This window comes from Staurois parvus, unplaced genomic scaffold (assembly GCF_062004578.1).
Source record: "Staurois parvus isolate SC_StPar_1 unplaced genomic scaffold, SC_StPar_1.0 ptg000153l, whole genome shotgun sequence".
Lineage (NCBI taxonomy): Eukaryota > Metazoa > Chordata > Amphibia > Anura > Ranidae > Staurois > Staurois parvus.
The window spans coordinates 21,724,163-21,746,302 of record NW_028317949.1 but is presented as its reverse complement, the minus strand read 5'-3'; positions in this window follow the sequence as shown (position 1 = coordinate 21,746,302).

Sequence of the window (22,140 nt, the reverse complement as noted above, 5' to 3'; positions counted from 1 at the left end):
GTATCATCAAAACAATGTATCTGTTACTGACACAGGTATATATGAATGCTGTATATCAATAGAAAAGTATCCAATTAAATGTGTAAACACAAATGTAATTTTCACTTCATTAGAAAAACACAGTGCACATAAAAGCAATGTATTTCAGATTGTCCTTTCCAAAATAACCATTTCCAAACCAGACTCCCTTTAAGAGAAGGAAAGTTTGTCATTATATTGCGGAACTTTCATATTTCAAAATGGAACATCTCAACAAGGTTTCCACAATTTCAAGGACATCTGATTAATATGGAACTAGGTATTGAAATATTGTTTGGAACTAATATTAAGAATCCTCACAGGAATAAGCGTGGCATAGTTGATGGTATTTTAGGAGGAGTCAGTACTATTGGAAGCATAACAAATACAGTAGTATGGACATTATTACATTAAAGTCAGATCTCAAGACAGCTAGTTTAGTGGAAAGCTATAGCATTAAAGTGCAAATAAATTTAAATCAAATATTAGAAAACATGATGATTAACCACTTCCTGTCCTGACACTTTTATCCCCTTCCTATCCAGGGCAATTTTCAGCTTTCAGCGCTATCACACTTTGAATGACCATTGCGCGGTCATGCAACACTGTACCCATATTAATTTTTTACCATTTTTTTGAGACAGATAAAACTTTATTTTGGTGGTATTTATTCACCACTGGGATTTTTATTTTTTTTGCTATGTAAATGAAAAAGTCCAAAAATTTTGAAAAAAAAGTGTTTTTCTTATAAAATTTTACAAATAAATAATCTTTCATCATAAATCCTGGCCAAAATTTATTCCATTAGCTTTTTAGTAAAAAAAAAATAAGCCAAATTAGTTTATAACCAAAAATTATAATATTTAAACATTTCATTTACATTTTTATTTTATTTTTTTATATTATTATTGTGGGGGGTGATGAAGATTTTTTTTTGTTTTTTACACTGATTGCTTTTACACCCATATAGGCTGTAAAAGCAATCATTTCTCTTTCTCTCTGTCTGCATTCTTGCAGGCATTGAGAACTACTGAGTGAGCTGTGATTGGTCACAGCTTGTCACGTGGTACAATGCTGTTGTGAATAGCCTTGTACCATGTGACCTCTGTGATTATTCACAGATTTCACACATAGTAAGCAATGATGTCAGAAGTGACATCTTGCTTACTATTTTGCATGTGATCACTGATTGGCCAATCAGCGATCACATGATCGGGACCTCGTACAGAGCTCCCGTCCGACGATAGGTGTTTCACTGTGTCCGGAGGACACAGCGGGCACCGGATGGCGGTGCTGCGCACTCCCAGGGAGCGCACACAAGCAGGGTGCGGGGAGGCCATTTATAAACGGCCAACCGACCCTGCACTGCCACCGTCCAGCCGTTTATATACAACGGCCGGATGGGAGGTGGTTAAAACAGCCAATGTTATGGGTCCATATATTGCATCTACACAATATTACTCTTAATTTGATTACAAGTGAACAGCATTCCCATATAGCAAGAGCATGTTAAGAGATACAGATGTTCCACAAATTTTAAAATAATAGCTCAAGCCTTTTAAAGCGTAATAACTCTTCTTGGTATTTTACAAAATTTACCCAGAGAGTATGTATATACAATAAACCATACAGATCTATGGGTAAACAAATGGATAGGATGTAATTTAAACATATGGTGTAGTTCACAGGTGTCCAACTGGTGGCCCTCCAGCTGTTGCCAAACTACAGGTCCCATGAGGCATTGCAAGATTGATAGCTACAAGCATGACTCCCAAAGGTAGAGACATGATGGGACTTGTAGTTTTGCAACAGCTGGAGGGCTGCAAGTTTGACACCCCTGGCGTAGTTCTTCAATGATTCCTGTAGCAGGAAAAGAACAAATGTTGGTTCCAATTACTGTCTTGAGCTTATCTATTAGCAATACACAGTTAATATATTATCAACTACAATATACAGATTTTGCATTTAAAAGGGATAATTTTGAATTAGAACAATTAGATCTGTCTTCATGTTTAAAATTCAGCCTAAAGTTACTCTGTCTACCTAATCAAAACAAAGGTATATTTCATTCTTGTTATCATAACCATACATTGTGTTCAGCGAGAATCGAAAAAGTTAGGGTTAGTTGTAAAAAGTTGTAGATAAAAAGAAGGTCTGTTTCCAAGTTATGTCAGACTCAGAAAGGGTTAAAACTTTCTTCTCCTCTTGTATGCAGAAAACTGAAGTTGAGGTTTGTGTTTTATAGGAGGAGATATAATAGCAATAAGTGTTAATGAGATGAGAATGAATTTAACAAACATACTTATGAAAAATATAAGTGCTCTTCCCATACAGTACATTATATCTCAGGTGGATGAATTGCCTTGGAGAGATTGGACAAATGTTATACAAAAAGATAAAGTTTTATTGATAGCTTTATCATTTGAACTTCAGAATGCAGAAATATTGTTTAAACTTGAACAAAGGAACTTGCAAGAATTAGAACATGAGTGGTCTGAATTTTCAGGTCACTCTTGGTGGTCAAAATTTAAACGTACTATGTCAATGTGGGGAAAAACTTCAGTTGCTTCTGCAGCAGGAAATATTTTATTACATCCTATAATAATTATATTTAGCATTATTATATTATGCATTGCATTCCAATTATGTTTAATGTTTAAAATGAGAAACTTCTATAAGTGAATTAGAATTGAAATTAGGAAAGGAGATGATTTATTACAAAATATGCTTAAGAGAGAAAAATAATTTCTGGTTTTGCTGACTCAGATACAGATAATGATACATTTGGAACAGGGGCATAGATAAGGGGGGAGTCAGGGGGGGTCTGCATCCCTCGAAATTTCCACTTGCCTGCGAGTGGAAATAAGGTTGGGGCAAGCAGTGCCGGGATTAGGGGTGTGTGCAAGGGGAGGTGGTGGGGACGTTGACAAGCAGTGATCTCCTGTATGGCTTTCAATGAAGCAGCTGGAAACCAAAGAAGGGAGAAGAGGAGAAGTAATTTGCAGCTGCTTCATTGAAAACCATACAAGAGTTCATTGCTTGTCACCACCCCCACTGCTGCACAAAACATACTTGACCTTTCTGATTTCTTTCTGCCCCCGCCCCCTGCTGTGTTCTTCTCAGTGTCTAGCCCCTCCCTCAATTCTCCACACCAATAGGAGAAAAGGGAGATAGGCTGGATCTACTCCACCTCCCCCTGTGCCTGACCACACTCCAGTCCCTGCAGCTTCAGAGGAAGTGTGGGTGGGAAATTGAACACAGAGCAGCCGACAGCTCTGATGCATCTGACTGAGCTTGTGAGTCTGATCTACCTTCATTCCACCCACCCCTTCTTTCCTTCCTTCCTTCCTTCCTTCCTTCCTTCCTTCCTTCCTTCCTTCCTTCCTTCCACCAACCCCTCTCTTCCTTCCTTCCTTCCTTCCTGCCACCCACCCCTCCCTTCTTTCCACCCACTCATCCCTCCCTTCCTTCCATCCACCCCTCCCTCCCTTCCTTCCACCCACTCCTTCCTTCCATCCACACCTTCCTTCCACCCCTCCCTTCCTTCCTTCCTTTAAGGGGGAGACATTGGTGGGGGGAGCGGTAAATATGCTTCTCAGCTGCGAGCTAAACCCCCCCCAGAAAAAAAATTATCTACAGCCTTGATTTGGAATGATTAAATCAAAACCTGTGTGACTGTGATACAAACGATGTGAGAATGATATAAAAAATATGATTATGATAAATTTTTCAGAGGGGAATGTAATATTAATTTTTAATATCTACATTTTTAATTAGGTATTTAGTAGTTATAATATATGCCTGGCCAGAATATATACCCTCTAATTGGATGTCAATGGGAAAGTTTTGAACTTAAGTAATAACAGATGTGAATTAATTGAGTCTGAGTTAGAAAAGAAGTTTTAGACATAATGATTGATGGTTTTAAGTTTATATTTTCTTAAAGTAGTCCTATGTAATGTATACCTTGTTATGATTTCATTCATTAGTTTGAGAGCATATATGTTCATCAATCACATTTGTCTGAACTGATCAATTTTGCTATGTAATACAAGAATCCGCTCGCCCCTCCCCTAGCTGCCTCTAGCCAGTCATGTTAATTAGCTAGGTTTGGATGTAACAACTCATGTTACACGTAGCTAGCTCAGAGAAGGAGATGAAAAGGAGTGGTTAATGAGCCCGTGTTTTTTTAAACAAAATAATTTTTTTAAGCATGGGCTCAGGAGCCATTTTGAGAACACTAGACAAAGAACACATACAGACACACATGCACAAATACTTAAAGACAAAGAAAGCACATATTTCTCTTACATCCAAAGCAACAAACAACTTTTACTTCTCATGTTTATTTTATTTTAAGATACATTTCTTTTTGTATGTGAAACTGTATTTTTCTATTGACTTTGTCTCCTTTGTGTGATTAATTAAAGTTACACTTATTTTTTTTTAGCTGGCTCTTGAAAAGGATTTATTCCTACAATCACCTAAAGACACAAGAATATTATTGGAGTCTTTTCATGACTCTAGAATTCTAACAAATTACTGACTGCATCTGAAAAAACATTTATAATCTAAATGGAATCCAACCTCTGAAAAAAAATATTCTTAAAAGCAAAGGTGGGTGAAAGTGAAATTCCTGAATCCACAAATATATCTATCAGTATGAACATCAAAATAAAAAATGTCATCCAGTGGTGTTTCTTTAACCTCTTCTTGACCACGCTATAGCTGAATGACTGGTACAGTGCGGTCGTCCAGTGCTGAGAAAGTGTCATATGACACCCTCCTAGAACATGCCCCCAGTGTCCTTTGGACACAGCTCATTATATGACTCGGTAAAGGGCCAATCACAGTGACCTTTTACTACATGATTAGCTGTGTCTAATCACAACTGATCACCATGTAAATTCACTTGCCAGTTATCGGCAGTACTGTCACAGCATGAGAAAAGTACTGCCGATAACCGGCAACTGTTAGAGCAGAAATCTACACTGATAATCAGTACACTGAATATGACTGCCCTGGTTATCAGTTCAGCCCCAAAAGTACCCAGCAGTGTTGCTGATCAGTGCCCAACAGTGGTGCCCATCAAAGCCCAACAGTGGTGCCCAGCAGTGCAGCCAGTCAGTGCTGTCAATCAGTGCCACCAATCAATGCCACCAGTCAGTGCCCTTCAGTGCCGCCTATCAGTGCCCATCATTGCTGCCTATCAGTGCCCTCAGTGCCACATATCAGTGCAGCCTCATCAGTGGCTCCTCATCAATGCTCACCAGTGCTGCCTCATCAGTGCAGCCTATCAGTGCCCATCAGTACTGCCCACCAGTGCCACCTCATTAGTGCCCATCAGTGCTGCCTATCAGTGCAGCCTCATCAACGCACATCAGTGAAGGAGAAAAATTATCTGTTTGCAAACTTTTATAATAGAAACAAAGAAAAACCTCTTTTTTTTTCAAAATTTCCTGTTTTTTTAATTTATACTGCAAAAAATAAAACAACCAATGGTGATTAAATACCACCAAAAGAAATCTCTATTTGTGTGAAAAAAAATTATAAAAATTCCACATGGGTACATTGTCTGCATGACTGCACAATTGTCATTCAAAGTGTGCCAGCACTGAAAGCTGAAAATTGGCCTGGGCAGGAAGGGGGTAAAAGTGCCCGGTAGGCAAGTGGTTATTATTTCACTAATTGGCTACTATGTTATGAAAAAATATATTAAACCATCTACTTATATGAAAAATGTATCTGACTTGTTTCTGGAGAGAGAAAACGTAGCTACAGCAGCTGCAAGAATATCAGAAATAGCAACAGAAAGAGATTGATTAATCCTAACCAAACATCTAGAATTGTCAGTTAGATTATTTATTCATTTTCACAAAAACATTGAGAAGATAGTAATATTTGTAACACTCTAACTTGTTTCTGGCTTAGTTTTTCTCCTCTTAAACATATACATGCACTCCTCCAGGCCTCCATTATTGTTAGAGTCACAGTTTTTCTTTCATTTAAAAATCTGAATTAACGTATTTTCCTCAATTTAAGCAAATTAAAGCCCATTTACAGACAAAACAATCTATTTTGTTCTCTTCTTGGTATTGTGTCAAAGATAGGGTGCTCTATCCAAAACAGAAACAAGCTTGGCTTTAGATATACCTTAAATCCAAGCTTTCATGTTAGCCAGTAGCTGATGAAGCATGGTAGAAGGTTTATGTCTTTAACAGGTAAAGAGTATACAAGTTACCCTTAGATGATTCACTGTATGTTGGTGTTGAAACAGAAAAAAGGGTTACTCATCAAAGTAGTACTTTACATGCTTTAGGGCAGTGGTGGGCAACCTTTTTTTTCAACTGAGCCAAATCTCGCCAAAACCACGATTGAAATTTATTTTGAGAGCCACATTTTTAAAACTGAAAATACATAGGATGGTACACTGTTTTTAGTTTCATCCCCCATATAGTAATTCATCCCCCATAGTAATTCATCCCCCATATAGTAATTCATCCCCCATAGTAATTCATCCCCCCTATAGTAATTAATCCCCCATATAGTAATTCATCCCCCATAGTAATTCATCCCCCATATAGTAATTCATCCCCCATAGTAATTCATCCCCCATATAGTAATTCATCCCCGCTATAGTAATTCATCCCCCATATAGTAATTCATCCCCCATATAGTAATTCATCCCCCATATTAATTCATCCCTCCATATAGTAGTAGTAAGTAAGTAGCAAGTAGTAAGCCAAGTCCCCCCTGTGTCAATTCACTTACCTTTGCTCCGCGCGTTCTTCTTGCTGTGTTCCCGCGCCGTTCCGGTCTTCAGGGCGGACTGTGAGAGGAGCCTAGCTCCTCTCACGTTCGTCACGCTGCCCCGCCTACACACATCCTGACAGCCAATCACTGGCTATCAGGATGTGAGTGGCAGCGAGACTGGCCAATCATTGCATTTGAGCGCGCTGCCCTGGCTGTTTTTTTTTTGGATCACGCTCCGCGGGCCGGATTAAAAGGTCCGCCGGGCCGTAGTTTGCCCATTGCTGGGCTAGCTGCAGAGTCCTGACTTTTGGGGCGGCCGCCCGAGAGGAGGGAGAGGAGCGGGCGCCCGGCACACAGAAGAGCCGCATTAAAGTGTGTAAAGAGCCGCATGTGGCTCGCGAGCCACGGCTTGCCGACCACTGCTTTAGGGTATTGTACTATGAATGAGAGGAGATTACTGTGCAATATAACAAGAAATATTATCGATGATACATGACCTATCAACCATTCTTTTCTTTTGTTTTGTGCATTTCTCCAGAGTATATATTATAGACCAATTATGTTACATTTTCTGAATACAACAAGATTCATTTTCAAAATGCACAGTGTTTACTTAGAAAAAAGCTATCTTTGAGATCAGACTTCGCAAATGTAAAAATACCTGTTTGGAGACATTTGCTAATAAATTTATGCTGTAAGGTAAAATGGGTGCTTGAAACTTAAATGACTTTATAATACATGAATACATTCTCACAAAATCCAAAACTTTACATTCTTACTATTGTTCAGCTAAAATAACTAAAATGTGTGTTGATAGCCAGAATGGTAATTTATTTTATAACAAGTGGAAATTCACCAAGAAATGTTATTAGATGTATTACTCTGGCCAAGTTATTAATTAAGACTGAATGCATTAGTGTTATGAAATATTCCCCTTCAAATCACTCTGAATGACATAATCATGTCCAAGGAAACATGCTGTAAATAGTTCTATTTAATGTTGTGAAGTTTATATTGTATTTTGTGTTCACATATACAGTTGCAAGAAAAAGTATGTGAACCCCTTGGGATTACGTGGAGTTTTGCATGAATTGGGCATAAAATGTGCTCTGAACGTCATCTAAGTCACAACAATAGAAGAACACAGTCTGCTGAACATAATACTACACAAACATTAGATGTTGCCATGGTTTAATTGCACATAACATGTAAACATTCGCAGTGCAGGGAGGAAAAAGTATGTGAACCTTTGGACTTAATAACTGGTTGACTCTCCTTTGGCAGCAATAACCTCAACCAAACGTTTCCTGTAGTTGCAGATCAGACCTGCACAACGATCTGGAGTCATTTTGGACCACTCCTCTTCACAAAACTGTTTCAGTGTAGCAATATTCTTGGGATGTCTGGTGTGAATCGCTCTCTTAAGGTCATGCCACAGCATTTCAATGGGGTTGAGGTCAGGACTCTGACTGGGCCACTCCAGAAGGCGTATTCTGTGCTGTTGCAGCCATTGTTTTGTTGAATGACTTGTATGCTTTGGGTCATTGTCCTGTTGCATCACCCATCCTCTGCGGAGCTTCAGTTGGCGGACAGATGGTCGTACGTTTTCCTGCAAAATGTCTTGATAAACTCTGGAATTCATTTTCCCATCAATGACAACAATCCGTCCAGGCCCTGAGGCAGCAAAGCAGCCCCAAACCATGATGCTCCCTCCGCCATGTTTCACAGTGGGGATGAGGTGTTGATGTTGGTGTGCTGGGCCTTTTTTTCTCCTCACATAGTGTTGTGTGTTCTTCCCAAACAACTCAATCTTGGTTTCATCTGTCCACAGTATATTTTGCCAGTAGTGCTGTGGAACATCCAGGTGCTCTTTTGCAAACTTCAAAAGTGCTGCAATCTTCTTTTTGGACAGCAATGGCTTCCTCCGTGGTGTCCTCCCATGTACTCCATTCTTGTTTAATGTTTTCCTTATTGTAGATGTGTCAACAAAAATGTTAGCATGTGCCAGAGATTTCTGTAGGTCTTTAGCTGACACTCTGGGATTCTTCTTTACCTCATGCAGCATTCTGCGCTGTGCTCTTGCAGTCATTTTTACAGGACGACCACGCCTAGGGAGAGTAGCAACAGTGCTAAACTTTCTCCATTTGTAGACAGTCTGTCTTACCGTGGACACATGAACATCAAGGCTCAAGGAGATACTTTTGTAATCCTTTCCAGCTTCATGCAAGTCAACAATTCTTGATCGTAGGTCTTCTGAGAGCTCTTTTCTGCGAGGCATGGTTCACATCAGACAGTGCTTCTTGAAACCAGTAAACCCAAAACAGGTGTGTGTTTTTTAAGGGCAGGACAGCTGTCAGCAACACATACAATATCATCACACTGATTGGAGTCAAGGTTGGCTCACTCCTGGCTCCAATTAGTTCTGGGAGAAGTCATTAAGCTAGGGCCTCACATACTTTTTCCTCCCTGCTCTGTGAATGTTTACATGTTATGTGCAATTAAACCATGGCAACATCTAATGTTTGTGTAGTATTATGTTCAGCAGACTGTGTTCTTCTATTGTTGTGACTTAGATGACGTTCAGAGCACATTTTATGCCCAATTCATGCAAAACTCCATGTAATCCCAAGGGGTTCACATACTTTTTCTTGCAACTGTATGTGATAAATGTATTTAATGAACAATTATCCATGTTACAGTTTGAAGAATAAACATTTTTTAAATGATTTTCAGTTTTTTTGTACTTTTTTTTATTGTACTAATTTTCTAATTTGCTGACTACAGCTCATTGGACATTATGAAGTAATTTATTATAAAAATTATTATTATTATTTATAAAATGGCAACAGGTTAAGAGGTTTCAAAATCAACAAAGGATCATGGTTGTAAACTGCATATAGTATAGTACAATGTAGAAATAGGAATAGATAGGCTGGCCACCGCACACCTCACCCGGCCAAAGTGGTTAGCAGGTAAAAGTAGCCTCAGCCCGATTCATCCAAGCCATGCCCCCAACATATTTAGCCCCAATCAATCGAGCTGATGTTGCTTTTTCCTGCTAACCACTCGGGCCAGATGAGGTGTGCGGCAGCCAGGCTATTTCTTCCTTTTTCTACAGAATGCTTTGGGTCTGCATCAGGGCCAGCAGGGGACCCTAGAAGAGCAAGATTAGGGCTGCTCTGTACAAAAACATGTTAAACCATAACATGTTTATTCTTTAAAAAAATATTAAAGGTTTAGAATCACTTTAAGCTGGACAAAGGCTTTCACAGTTCACAAAAAAACAGGTGCCTGTATCTGAGCATCAATTGTTACCAGGGGCGGACTGACAACTCATGGGGCCCCCGGGCAATAGGGGATCATGGGGCCCCTGTGTCCTTGCCCAAACTCAAAAAAACCTATAAAAAAGGTACCAGGGGCATATCATGGGGCCCCCTACTGACCCCGGGCCCTCGGGCAGTGCCCGAGTTTCCAAATGGTCAGTCCGCCCCTGGTCTGCATGAACCTTTTCCCAGCCCGCACTCTCAAGTCAACGGCATCCAATTCATCGGATCTTGTTAGCCCATTTATTGTTGGTTACTGTAGTACAAATTGCAGACTGACATAAAGGACACATTTTTATTTTCTATCATTCTTTGTTTGACCCATTGTGAAGCAATTATTGATTTGGATATACAAAATCAAAGTACATGTAGTACATATTCCAAATAATTAATTACAATTTTCAGTAACATATTGTTTGAACATTTTTGCACTTAGCAGTTGTTTACCCCCTATGGACCAGCATAATTCCTACATTTCAGCTATGGATGTGTTGATTCAACAATTACATTGTCAATACATGCCAAGCCAAAGCCATGCATTGTTTTATTCTATTTTTGATGAACAATGTTTTTTTTTTACATCCAAGGTTTGTTTAATTTTCTTCATATTGTATTTGTAAGTAAAAAGTAACAAATCTACTGCATGAAGATTTTATTTTGTGATTGATGCTTGTTTATTATGAAGACACTAAATGATGTACCTAGCAGAAATAATGATTAGGTTACTTTCAAAAGTCTTTAAAAAATGCATATGCTTTATACAGGGTGCAATAAATTATATAGTCCACGAGGAGTATTGCTGAAAATGTATGTACTCCACGCTGTTTCACTCTATATGGTGCACACGTTACAGTGCTCATTGGTATACACAGTTGTGCTTTGTATATTCTACTTGCACTTTGCAAAGAAAGTTTTCCCAAAGCTTAGAGAATGTGGCATAGAATACCAATACCATGAAAGGAAAATAAAAAAAGCATTTGTTTGTTTATGATTGGATGGTGGAGGTCAGCAGACCTTCATTTCATTAATTAAGACTACTTTCATGCTGATCCACAGCATATGTGGTTTTTGCCACATTTTTGCTGCACTTTTACCATATTTGCAGTGCATTTTGTAATAGCCATGTGACTCAAAAACCGCACCAAAACGCAACACAGGTGCATTTTTTATACATTTGTTATTGTGACTTTTTCCATTGATTTCCTTAGAAATACATAGTCACACATTTTTTTCTGCTTTTTTTCTTTAACACAAAAGCGGAAGAGAAATGGATCAGTGTGCAAGCATCCTAAGCTCTGCAAATTCCTTTGCAAAGAGAACAGTCTATTTACCTTTAGTAAATCAACCTCATTGTGTACATTTTATACTATACACTGCATACTTGTATACATTGTGCTGTTCATTTTATAGTTTACACTGCTCAGCTCAATTCATAGAACTATACACATTGTACATTATATACTGTGCAGTATTTAATTGTATATATTGTGCTGTGCATTATGTATATTTATTTATTTCAGGTACTTATATAGCACCATCAATGTACACAGCACTTTACATATATATTGTACATTCACATCAGTCCCTAACCCTCAAGGATCATACAACCTACGGTCCCTAACTCACATTCATACATACACATATTAGGGCCAATTTAGACAGGAGCCAATTCACCTACCAGCATGTCTTTGGAGTGTGGGAGGAAGCCGGAGTACCCAGAGAAAACCCACACAGGTACAGGGAGAACATGCAAACTCCAGGCAGGTGGTGCTGTGGTTGGGATTTGAACCAACAACCCCAGTACTGCCAGGCGGAAGGGCTAACCACTCAGCCACTGTGCTGCCCCATGTATGTGATGTATAGTACATGACACTGCTTAGCTCTATACAGGGGCATGCTCTGTATATGCTGCACTCTGTATGAAGGGCTGTATAATGTATAAGCTATACTGCTCAGGTTCAGACTGTACTATATGTTAAATACTTCACTTTACTCAGCTCTATTTACTCTACTGTATATTATATGTTCCACATTGTGTTTTGCTATGTACAATGTACTAAACATTATATATCCCACACTAATCTTTGCATGAACTGTATAAACTAAACTACATTCTATGTACGTTCTAAACAAAAAACTGCATCACTCCAGGTCCTTCCACCCTTCTCAACCCCAGTATTAATGTGTTCCTAAACCCAGGACCCTGCATTCACTATATCTGGTCTCCCACAGTATACACTACATGGAAATGCAAGTATTTTAGTAAATATAAACTGCTAAATACCTTTTCTCATCAGCAGGTAAAGCAGTCTTCTATCAGTGTCCAGCCCAGCACTAGCTAAAGCTTGTAGGAGTTTTCTTTCTGCTCTAGGAGGATGCAAAACCCCTGGTCTCTGTCTGACCAGTGCTGATTGGCCCTGTGCTGATCACATGCACTCTCCAAAGAAAAAAAAAACCTCTCTAGAAATACACACTAAACTGAGCATGTGCAAATGCCTACAGTTCAGTCTGTCTTATCAGGAGATACGAGGTGGTCGCTTTAAAAAGGGGAGGAACAGAGAAAAAGGATGAAATGGCCTTTTTACACAATGCAGAGGATTAACTCCGTAGGTTCCACAGTGAGTATAACGAGCATGCTTTACTACATATATAGGCTGATTTTACTGTTGTGGGATTAGTAACTCTTTAAGTCCAGCTTGTAACTGAGAAATGCATAGAAGACAGATGGATGACCACACTCCAATAAAACACTTGGAGCACAGATAATCTGGAGCAGCGGTGCATATTAATCAGCTTCTAACTTCAGCTTGTTCTATTAAGCTTTGACAATAAAACCTGGAAGCTGATTGGTTACTATGCACAGCTGCACCAAATTCTGTGTGCACTAGTTTTAGTAAATGCCCCCCAGAATTTATCTATACAAAGAAAGCGATACAGCAGAGAGGAAAGAGACTACTGTGTTTCACATTAAACAGCACTAACACCCCAGTCACATCGGGTGCTACTTGCACATCATATGCCAATTTGCACCCTATTGTCCGTAATTACAGCGGTCATATCAGTACGGTTCCAACTTGGTTGGAGCAGCATCGATTTCTAAAGTAGTACATGTACTACTTTTGGTGCGATTTGCATAGAAACATGTGTCAGATGTCTTGTAAATTGCAACTGATATCAGCATGTCCCCCGACTTTGAAATCGTGCAACTTCACTGTAAGCCGCATGATTTCAAAGTCGAGCTTGATGTGACCAGGGTGTAAGGCTCAGATCATACTGCCATGACTTGGGATCTGACTTGTGAGACCCCAAGTCTCATGACATGTGAAATCCCATGTTAGTCAATGAGAGCTGAGAAACAAAATAAAAACTCAGTGCATATAGATTCCCCAAATTCTAATGCCAGGGGACACAGGAGAAGTTCATAATAAAGTCCAATATCATATAATACAATGCAAATGAGTCCATATAGCACTAGAGCAAGCTCCTGTGGTTGTAGCAGATCTGGGTGAAGATACAAAAAGTGAAAAAAAGGCACCTCTAAGTGCAGTATGTGAAGCACTTCTTCATACCAGATAAAGTTAATCACATTCCATGTACATGTTCAGCTCTGGGTGCTTATGCTTGAGAAGGGAGCACGCTTTTGCATTCTAGTGGCCTTGCGCATGCTCCAAAACGCGTTTCATCGCATGCTGGTCTCCCCTATGTCATCACGTTGGCGCTGATGTTGCACTCCAGGGTGCACTCCAAACGCCATCTTCCAAGACTTATACATGCTGACCGGCTTCTCGTGTACATCCAGAGTCTCCTTCAGCACAGACCACGTCTATTACAGCAAGGACTCGGCCATGTCTTCTATTTTATTTTCTGTTTTTTACATTGTTCCTCAATAAATGTTTTACATACTGCACTTAGAGGTGCTATTTTTCTCCTTTTGTATAGTCAATGAGAGCTGTCCTAATTAGCACTACTGATGTCATTCCAACTTTAGAAAAGGTTCCTGTACTACTTCAAGGCGACTTCTATCCGACTTGTGCCCAGAGACTTTAATGGAAGTTGCCTCCAAGTTAGATCCTCATCTATATTGATGTGATTTAGGTCAGACATTACAGGAAGATTACCCAGGCATTCCCTGAATGTTGGTTCAGAGATGCTTCAGAGTAGTACTCAAGTTGCCTGGCAAAGTCGCACTGTAAGTCATGCGACTTTCAGGTCGTAGTAGTATGAACCGACTTTCTGCTCTCCTATCATTTAACCATTAGCCGCCTGGCCTATAGCCATTTGGCGGCGGCAAAAATGCTTTACCTTTCTGGGTGCACGCCATTTGGCATGCTCCCACACATGCGCAGTTCGCGCGGTTGCAGAGCTGGGCAGCGGCGCGATCTGTCACCGGCCGTGTACCTCGGACACGACAGATGACAGATCTGAGTACCGGCCCCCCGTTGCCGGTACCATGTGACCTGCTGTGACCAATCACAGCAGGTCACATGACAGTTGTATACAATGGATGGCTTCATTCATGCCATCCATTGTATACTAGTGCCTAGCTGTGAATGGTCACAGCAGGTCACATGCACATGTCATGTGATTAGCTGTGGCTAAATCACAGCTAAGCACAAAAAAAAAAAACCTGAATGAATCGATTTCATTCAGGTAAATGATTGCTTATAGCAAAGTAATTCTTTGCTATAAGCAAATTGTGTAAAAAAAAAAAAAAACAATACTGATGACTTCCCCAAAGTAGTACAATGTTACTATGGTAACATAGTATTACTTTGGTCATAGTTAAACATAAAAAAAAACCTTAAAAAAAATTAAAAAAAATGTAATACAAAATTAAAAATAATAAACAAATTAAGAAAAAAAAAATATATATTTTTTTTTTCATACTGTCATCAGTCAGTGTCCCTGATCACCGCCATGCCAGTTATATGATGACGCTGTACTGCACTGGTGACAGTATGTAAAAAAAAAATAGTGAAAATAATTTTTTTAATTGTTTAATTTTCCGAAAAATTATGACAAAAAAATACAACTTCAAAAAACTCGCCATGCCTCTTATAAAGTACGTCGGACTGTCTACTTTGCAAAAAAGGGTCATTTGGGGGATATCTGTACTGTTCTGACATTCTTGGACCTCTGGCTCTGGCTGTCAGTACTTCAGGATTGATCAATTTTCAGATCTATCCCATAGTTTGTGAACTCTATAACTTTCCTACAAACTAAAAAATACATCCTAATTTGGGTTATTTTCACCAAAGACATGTAGCAGAATACATCTCGGCCTAAATTTATGAAAAACACTTATTTATTTACAAACTTTTATAACAGAAACAAAGAAAAACGTGTTTTCTTTCAAAATTTTCGGTCTTTTTTTGTTAATTTAGCAAAAAATAAAAACCCCAGCAGTGATTAAATACCACCAAAAGAAAGCTCTAGTTGTGTGAAGAAAATGATAAAATTTTAGTTTGGGTACAATGTTGTATGACCGCGCAATTGTCATTCAAAGTGTGAGAGCGCTGAAACGTGAAAAATGGCCTGGGCAGGAAGGTGTAAAATTGCCCGGTATTGAAATGGTTAAACATGCCTAATTATTTACCATGCTAGCTGCATTGTGTTAATGGGTATTCTGTCCCAAGCATAAACATATAATGATAAAAACACTAACCAAGAATTCACATTAAAATGGACACATTAATTTCACTAAATGACTTAGCACATGAGGAAACAGGATTTTAAATAAATCACAGATCAAATTTTACAAGTTAGAAGATACGCCACTTATTTAATGTTACAATTTATAAAGGATGTAATCTTAAATTCTTCTGAACAAACAATAGATTTAACCATTTCACCTCTCAATATTTAAGCATAACAAGGACATTTATCACTGACATTTCTAGTTGCAAAAAATTGTAACCAATTCCTTTTATAGCAAAAGAACTAGGTGACCGATATTGTCCCAGGGTTGGTAGATACTACCTAAACACCACTTGCCCAAACCTCAGAATAAATATCATTATTATACAATATAAGAAGATGACTCTCAATAATATTACTGTTTTAACTCAAGGATACACCCAGTGAAAAAAACAAGTTTAATATATTGATTGATCAATCACATTTACCTTATCCTGTGAATGTTCAGTGTGTTTTTCATTTTAGCAACCCTATATGCTCTATTTAATACTGTTTCCCTGATCAAGAACCATTTGTATGTGTTCTTGGTTTCTCAAAATTTTCTTCATCGGTACATATCTTCCGTAGCATCAAAAACTGGCCAATTGGTATGCCTCTAACAGTATGGCAGGGATGACCTGAGTCTCCTATAAGATGCTGCTGCCTGATAGAGATTTCCTAAAAAATGTTGTATTCACTTGACCACCCATGGTTTTCAAAATCACATCCAAAAAAAGTAAAAGATTTTCTATTCATCTGTCCAGCTCAATTCAAATTGAATTCCTTTTTATTAATTAAACTAGCATCAAAAATTGGCCAATTGGTATGCCTCTAACAGTATGGCAGGGATGACCTGAGTCTCCTATAAGATGCTGCCTGATAGAGATTTCCTAAAAAATGTTGTATTCACCTGACCACCCATGGTTTTCAAAATCACATCCAAAAAAAGTAAAAGATTTTCTATTCATCTTTCCAGCTCAGTTCAAATTGAATTCCATTTTATTAATTAAACCAAAATTAAACCAAAATATCAAAATGTGAAGTCCAGACAAATAATAGATCATCAATATAGTCCTTTAGTGATATTAATGTGTCCATTTAAATGTGAATTCTTGATTTTTAAAAATTATTATTATTTTACGTTTTAATTATGTTTGAGACAGAATACCCATTAACAACATGCAATTGCAGGATTTAGCATTGCAATCAATTAGGTAAGATTAAATTATGGGACAGCAGCAAGATGGGTATATGTTATGATTAGGAGCTGTTTAATGTGAAACATGTTGGACGTCCAACATGTTTCACATTAAACAGCTCCTAATCATAACATATACCTTTTCCTCCCTGCTATATTGATTTGTTTGTATGAATGCCTTCTAATAAAAAAGCCTATCCCCTGAATCACATATATTCACATCTAGTGCACACCACACCACACCACTCTGTAGTTCCATTAAAAAAAACAAAAGTTAAACCCTGTGTAAACGTTCTGTTCAAAGAAAATGTACTGATCTAGGCATTTCAAGCTGATCTGTAGCTTAACTGACACAGCTGTAAATGTAAGAAATCTTGAGCTACTTTCTACTAAATCTGTTTTGCCTTAACAGGACAAAACTCTGCTTTACTCAGCACTAAAGAAACTTTATCCATGCATGTTAAAGCTCACATCTTCCAATACTCCTCTCTGATGCATGTTGCCAGCAGTTAGGCTTTTATCATGGAGGCCAAGTATGTAAACTCTATGTAAGGTGCTTCCAGAGCTTGCCCAGTAGATTTTGTCACCCCCTCCCTCATGTGACAGTCTTCAGATCTGGTGATTGGCCAATGAGGCCAGATCACTGCATCATGGGAAAGGGATTACATGCTCCCCCATCTCCAGAAGAACCCTTTATTTTGTGAGGAGTCCCATGAAGAGGAGAGAAAGGGCTGTAAAGGTGAGTATAAATGAGTCAGGGTTGTTTTAGCTAGAGACACTTTTGGTAAAAAAAAAAAAAGAGAAAAGGAAAATGATATATACTGAATATTTAACTACTTGACAAATGCATAATGCCTATATGTGGTAGAAAGAAAAGCAGGCTTTAAAGCCCAGCTGCCCCAACTATGCATCCATGGCAGCCTGAGGTTGTGCTCTCAGAGCATCTTCACTGCACGGTCTCAGCATACTGACCAAGTCATCACTGACAGCTCCCAGTCAAGGCTTATGATCAGGTGACAGCAGGATGGGTGCCCAATCATGTGACCACCATGAGAGCCAATCATAGTGGCCACATGATAGATAAGCTGTGCTGCACCCCAGGAATTAAAACCACTTTAAAGGGCCACTGGGAGGCAGCATTAAGGGGTTAAATTACTCAAGAGAGCAATATTTCACTGTTAAGAATGTTGTTTTAAAACTTTTCCATAAGTTATTCTGTTTTGTATTTTTTTACTTAGCTAGTGAATCAAGCTAAAGAAATAAGTTATTCTTGGTACAGAATGATCTTGGCATTCTTATTGGCATGTTGTCAGATAGATAGGTTTAGACAAAATAAATGTGTTATTGTTCCTTGGAAGTCATTGAAGTACTGTTCCAATGCTTAGTGTCTAAATAAATGAGCATTTTCCAATATACACAAGGAGAGGTACATCTGGCCATTTGGTGAACACAATGGATCTATATTATCTCAGTGATAGAGGAATGACAGTTTTCAAAGTACAAAAATAAAGCTCCTGTACTATTTTCAAAACTCTAACATATCTTTACTTGATTTGTTAGTTTAATTGTTTATGTAATCTGTGTTCATGTTTCTGTATTGTTAATAATATGCATATGGTGCTGGAAGGTGCTTGAGTTTGCTGAAGCACCCCTAAAAAAATCATCCATCACCCCTAAAGCACCCCTAAAAATGTACCTGCATAGACCATGCACATTGCCTTGCAAAGTTGCATCAGTTTTAATAAGCTTAATGAAAACTTGTAAAGCAATGTGACTGGGCAGGGACTTGCTCTGCAGCAATATAGCGGGTCAGAGCCACAGGTCCTGATAGTCTTCTTCTAGTTCTGGCTAGCTCAGAGCTGTCACACCAGCAGATTATATGCCTGAGCTGGGCTGCAGTTCTAGCCATGAATCACAAAGAAGCAGCAGACCTTGCATGCAGTGCTACCATTGAGAGGCTATGCAGAGAAGCTGACTGTCACAGAAAAGAGTGAGTGACCCAATTCACTGATCACCATTGTAAAAGGGGGACTAATTATCAGAACACAGGGGACTGACCATAAGTATACAAGAGGACTGAGTACCAGTATATAAAAGAGGACTGACCACTAGTATAAAGGGGAACTGACCTCCAGCAGACAGCAGGACTGACCACCAGTATACAGGGGACTGACTACCAGTATAAAGGAGAACTGACTGCTGACAAGAGAACTGGCCACCAGTATACAATGGAACTGACCAGCTTTATACAGGAGAACTGACCACCAGTATATAGGGGAGATGACCACCAGTATATAGGGGAACTGACCCCCAGTTTACAGGAAAACTGAAAACCAGTGTACAGGGGGACAGGCCACCAGTATACACGGGAAATTACCACAAAGTATGCAGGAGAACTGACCACCAATGTACAGGGGAACTGGCTACCAGTATACAGGAGAACTGACCACCAGTATACAGGAGAACTGACCACCAGTATGCATGGAGGCTGACCACCAGTATACAGGAGAACTGACCACCAGTATGCATGGAGGCTGACCACCAGTATACAGGAGAATTGATCACCAGTACACAGTAGAAATGACCACCAGTATACTGGAGAATTGACCACCATTGTACAAGGTGACTGACCTCTGGTATACAGGTTAACTTACCACAGTATACAGGAGTTCTGACCACCAGTATACAAGAGAACTCACCACCATTTTACATGGGAACCGACCTCCAGTATATGGGGGAAATGACCACCAGTATACAGGTGAATTGACCACCAGCATGCAAGAGAACTGACCATCAATAAACAGGAGCACACTGACCACCAATATACAGGGGGACTGTCCACCACTATGCAGAGAAAATGACCACTAGTATACTTGCGAATTTATCACAAGTTTCCAGGACCACAAATCAACAGTATGCAGGGCCACTGACTATCAGTGCTGTATACAGGAACTAGCTAGCAGTGTACAGGGGACATGCTGACCACTGTTGTAAAGGGGTACACTTCCCACCATTGTACAGGGGGCACACCGACGACCATTGCTCAGGGTGAACACTAACTAACATTGCACAGGGGACACACTAACCACCATTGCGCAGATGCACACTGAACACCGATGTAAGTGGGAAGCTGTATATTGACCATCGATGTGAGAGGGCACACTGAGAAACTAATGTTGTACATAGTCCTGAACCCCACATTCTATAAGCTATAGAGTGCTGACCTCTTCAGTCTATATGCTATGTTATATATTGTAAAATGAAAGGGGTACATTAACTGCTATGCTACTGGGGTTTATTATTGCAGTGCTGTTTTCAGTGCTGTTTTCTTTTATTGTTTATTATTGCAGTGCTGTTTTATTTTATTGTTTATTATTGCAGTGCTGTTTTCTTTTATTGTGCAATGCTGGGGGTTATTTTATTGTTTAGTACTTGAGGTTGATTACTGTGCTGTGCTTATGTTTTATTATTATGCCGTGCTGGAAGTTTATTACTTTGGTTTGCTGAGGATTTATTATTTTCTTGTGCTCAGAGTTTATTATTGCATTGTGTTGGGGTAGTTTTACTGTGTTTTGCTGTGGGTTTTATTATTGTGTCATGCTAGGCATTTATTGTTGTGTTGTACTTGGATGTATTGTTGTTTTGTGCTGGGAGTTAATTACTGTGCCGTGCTAGGGGTTTGTTATTGTGTTTTCCTGGGTGTTTATATTGTTTTGTGGTGGTGGTTTATTACTGTTCTGTGCTGGGGGTTTATAACAAGTTAGGCTGGGGGTTTATTATTTTTCCATGCTGGGGGTTCACTGCAGTACTGCTCTGAAGGTTAATTGCTGTAACATGCTGAGGGTTAATTATGCATTGTTGGGGGTCAATTATTGTGCAGTGCTGGAGTTAATTACTGTGCCATGCTGGGGGTTAATTACTGTGTCCTACCAGGGAGTAATTATTGTGAGGTGTCGGGGGTTAATTATTTTGCTGTGCTGGGGTTATTGCTGTACCTGACACAAGCTTGTAGTTATCATTTATGGCTCCAACTGAGCTTATTTTATTCTCTCACTCTCACCAGTTGGCCCCCAGACCTTATTTGATTTATACAAAAGAAGAAAAGTGTCACAGTACAAGGCATAGAACAAGAATTACCCACTTGATGACAATGCCCTTTTGCTGGCCACACCTACAAGTGCAGCATTATCAACCCTTTTGTACTTCCAGTACTGAAGCTACCCCTGATCATAATTTAAAATTACTGTCCATTCTAGCGATACTTTAATAAAAAAAAGATTTAATATATCTGATAATTATAAACTTGACTGTCCTAATGACAATTTTTTCAAACACCTAAATATAGAATTGTGTTTGTAAACTATATATGCCCAAATCTTAACTGATGGCAGTAAGAAAACCATCTAATTTGGTCTGATGCATGGCATGCAATTAAAGTAATAAATAATTAACATTAAACAACAGTTTTAGAAGTTCTGTGACCCTTTATTAATTCTGTGACAATAGAAACATAGAAAAGTGACGGCAGAAAAAGACCGAGTGTTTTTTTGTTTGTTTTTTTGGGGGGGGGGGGGGGAGGATTGTGTTATCCTGTAATGCACTTATGCATTAATAACTGTATTAAAATTAGTAGTTGTAGGTGTAAATGATTGCAATGCTTAAAATGTAAATTATAATTGTTTTTGTCAGTTTTATTTTTTTTATAAGTTTATAAATCTGTTTATGTAACACATTGTGACTTCTTTTAAAAAAAAAGAAGTCATAGCTGTATCTTTTAGCTTTTGCACTGTCAATCTTGAACTGAAAAAGAGAAACTAGTGAGTCATTTGGCTTTGCAATGTGAGCTTCAGTTATCCATTTTTGAAAACAGCTATTTTTAGTAAATCAGGTCATGTTAACATTCACAACATGTGAAAAGAAACTGAAAAACAACATTTTTGCTGAAATTAATAGATATGTAATATTATTACAATACTTCATATATACAAGAGAAACCCTTTTTAACAAAACTTGTTTAAACATTATACATACCCTTTATTGATGATTGGATTTTTAGCAGTACTTCTTAGGATTCTAGCAGCAGGACCCATGGAGTATTTGCAACACTGCTGCTATGCTGGAAAAATGCCTGTTAGGAAAGAAATGTATAATTTTTTGGGAAAAATTGTGGGG